This window comes from Bremia lactucae, linkage group LG4 (genome assembly GCF_004359215.1).
Source record: "Bremia lactucae strain SF5 linkage group LG4, whole genome shotgun sequence".
Classification (NCBI taxonomy): Eukaryota; Oomycota; class Peronosporomycetes; order Peronosporales; family Peronosporaceae; genus Bremia; species Bremia lactucae.
In genome coordinates this window covers 2,755,404-2,759,431 of record NC_090613.1, presented here as the reverse complement: position 1 = coordinate 2,759,431, position 4,028 = coordinate 2,755,404, and positions in this window count along the sequence as shown.

The following is a 4,028-nucleotide window of genomic DNA, read 5'->3' as shown; positions in this document are numbered from 1 at the left end:
CTTGAAGAGATGTTTTCCTCTGCACGTAATAGTGTACGTGAAATAACGTAAGGCACCACCCGCAACTGAAGCAGTGCGAAGTGGACTTGTACTGAAGCAGTACAAGTCGTAGTGCCCTGTTACATTTGGGGTAATTTTCATCGTTATCAATAGCGTACACTACCGCAGGGCTTTGGGTTCTAATTGACTGAATTGATAAACAATGATGCTTGTCGCAACTATTTGGCAAAAATGTCAGCTCTTGCGACGTTAAAAGGCTTGCATGCCTCTTACTTCAAAACGTAATATCACAGTAGTATATCGTGGAATACACGTGCCAGCCAGCGTGTAGCGGAACTACCTCGCTCCTAAAGTCAGAGGAAGACTTTTAGACTCAAACAGGCACTTAGTTCAATTGAACTAATGGGTTTAACAACTCAGGGAGTCGTACAAGCTATAAAAGCTTAAAGAATCCTAGTTCAAGGGATCCAGGGGTTCGTAGAACGAAGTGGCAGCTAGTGCCCAAGAGGATGTACTTAGAAAGGCTTCTATCTCGTACGGATCAATGCGCAAGCCTTAGAAAGGCACTTAACGCTTTAAGATCAAAAGGGGAACTGCACTTTATTTAATATTTAAATCTAAAAGCCTTACCCTAGCTAAATTAAAATAGATTTTGGCCGCCAGATTTATATCTGGCGGCGACCACATTTGTCACCCATAATAAATGGGATTTAAGTAACTAACTATTTTAAAATTAGATAAAAGGGTATTTTATCCATAAAGTAAATGTACCACAACAACGGTTCTCCAACCGATGTCTGCCTCATTAACCCCCCCCCATCAGACTGTTGATACCGAGTGACAACATTCGCTTCATTTCCTCTTTGAGGTTGAAACCTGAACAGCTAACCGTTCGGTTGTGTTTTCCATTCCTTTGTCTCATGACAATTAAGCGTGAGTCACAGACTCTTAGCACCTTCCTCGACGATGAGGGAATGGTGGACTTTGAAAGTCACTCTCCATCAGAGGAGGAGGAGGAAGAGCGTCGTTCTCTCACGCCTTCTCCTCCGGGAACGTCGGCGGGCCCCGAATCCGTTCCCCGCTGATGTCTTAACTGGATTAAGCAGGACACGGGACCCTGAGTCCAACATCATTACGAATCCGCTTGATGAAGAGCAAGAGCGGATAATGCTCATAGAGGAAAGAGCTCGTAGTCGGGCTGCCGATATGGCGAAAGCTAAAGCTCATAGTGAATATAGATTCACTCCGCTTAGTGCGGACGAGCGTCTCAATGTCGCAGATAGCAGGTCACAGCTTGGCCATCTGGATCTCCTGTGACCCAGCAAGGACGCCAGAGGAGATCGCTGCCCGCGACGCTCTTCATGAGCAATACCTTACGCCAAAAGTAATGACCTGAAGCCAGTGTATGACGCGTTTACGTGATTAAGACTGTGGGGCTTCGGTGGCCTCCATGAGGGAAATTCCGATCGTTTTGTTTCCTAACGAGACAAGGAGTGAAAACGAAGTCTCATTTGAGAACTGGGTCCACCGGGCCCGCCGACTTCGTAATATCTGGAATATCAGAGAGTTTGCGGATAGAGGTGATGTTTGTTTAAACGGAAGCTTTGCTTCGATTTCGCTAAGCTTAAGGCCAAAGACCAATTACGTTCGGCATTTATGCCACAAAACGAAGAAAGGCCTAGCCGATATTCAGTGCTTCGGTTGACCGTACAACCATGGACGACCGTAAATGGTCCAATAAAGCGCGGGCGCAATTTGGTCTTGAAGACCGCGGAAACCAAGTTGGCGGGTAGGTTTTTAGCGTTTAGTAAACTCGGTCTCCGACCATATAAGAATTAATACAGCTTCTGCCTTTGGTGTCTGCTTGCTCTTTTTGTTTGTCTTGGCTATCAGCCATCGTGTCCCTTTTATGTCCTAAGACACTAAATCGCGTCGCGAGAAACTCGCTTACTTGTTTCCGAACGGTGACAGGGCTAATATCAGCAAGCCTAACGGCTAATTCTCCCCCACCAAGCCCTGAACCACGCAGTGATATCGTTAATGGAACGCGTGGGTGGGTAAGACCGTTTACATAGAACGAAGTATAGCCAGTAGAGGTATATACAGCGTTATTTAACGCAAGCTCCACTACTGGGAGCATTCAGCTTCAGCGCTTTGGTGTCTGAGCACACACGCTGCGTAAAACGTCTTCAATGACGCGATTAACACGTTCAGTTTGACCATCGGTCTGCGAATGGTCCGCAGTGGACATATCCAATCTGGTGCCAAGCACTCGGAAAATTGGTTTTTAGAATCTACCCGTGAAACGGGGGTCCCGATCAGAGACAATTCCCACTGACAAACCATGTTGTCGAAACACGCGATCGATAAACAGCTTAGCTGTACCCTCTTCATCAATGGAATCCGGCACGGCCGCTAAGTGAGCCATTTTGCTCAAACGGTGAACAAAGACCACTATACCGGAGTTTCCGGCTGAATCTTTCGGTACCCCAAAACCAAAATCCATACTAATGGACTCCCAGCAACCTATGGCGACGGGAAGACTCGCCAGTGGCGCAGCAGCATGCGCCAAGGGTTTAACCCGTTGGCACGTTTCGCATGTGCGAACATATGTGCTGACCCATTTATAAAGTTTGGGCCACCAATAACTCTAGCTTATAGAGCCGTAGGTCTTTTCTCTACCGAGATGACCACCAAGGACAGTATCGTGTGCCTCATAGAGGATTCGGTACTTCAAATTCTCATCATGAGGAACAAGGACACGCGGATGGTCCGCCATGTCTGTGCAATAAAGCAACAGGTCGATATCGATAGAAAATCGATGTAACGGTGCACGCGAACGTGCCGGCAATTGAATACCTGAATCAGAGCTCTTCAAAGCTCGTAGCAGAGCTACACACTGTTCATCCTTGGCGTAAGCCGAACGGATAAATTCAGGAATATGCGCCATGATAGTCGATAAATGATTAACTCATAATCCGGCCTGCGTGATAAAGCATCGGTCAAAACATTCTGCTTGCCGGGATTATACTTCACCTCGAAGTTGTATTTCGCGAAAAAGGATAGCCATCGGGCCATTTTTTGTGAGAGATGGGGCGACTTAGTCGCCGTGCGTAATGACGCGTGATCTGTATATATCACAAACGGCTTAGAGCCGAGCAGATGAACTCTGAATTTGACGAGAGCATACTTCATGGCAAGTAACTCTTTGTCATGAGCTGGACAATTCTTTTACGCAGCTTTAAGCTGTCTAGACTCGAACGCAATAACACGTTCATGCCCATCAACATCTGTTTGTAATAGAGCACTGCCAAAGGCAAAATCCGAAGCGTCACAGACGACACTGAAAGGCCAGGCAGTGCCAGAATCGGGGCATGGATAAGACTATCCTTATCTGCTCGAAAAGCATTATTATTGGTGCTAGTCCAGCACCATTTTCTTATCCTTTTTAAAAAGATTAGATAATGGCCTAGCCATATCAGCGTAATTTTCTCTATATTTGGGTAAATAATTGACGAGACCCAACCACTTACGCAAATCCTTTTGGTTTTAGGAACCGGCCAACCTACTATGGCTTTTACCTCAGCGGGATCCGTTCTAAGGCCTCGATTTCCAATGAAGCATCCTTAAAAAAGGAATTTTGTCTGCGCCAAAATGCATTTAGACGCATTGGCATACAATTTATTTGTGCTCATACACTCGAGCACTCCTCGCAAATGGTTTAAATGGTTGTCCATATCCGACCGACCCTGCTCCGCACGAATATGGACAAAAATGTCATCGAAATAAGTCTGTACATAACCTCGATGAGGGCGAAACAGTTGCGTCACTAGACGATTAAATGTTGCCGAGCGTAGGAAAGCCCTTGTGGCATACCCAGCCACTCCCATTTTTGCCGCTTGGGGTGCTAACCGCTGTAAGCGGGATATCGCTAGCTCGCATGAGCAATTGGTAGTAACCATCGACTAAGTCCAATGCACTGTACATTGTACATCCCACCATATTGTTCTGAAGAACATCCTTTCTAG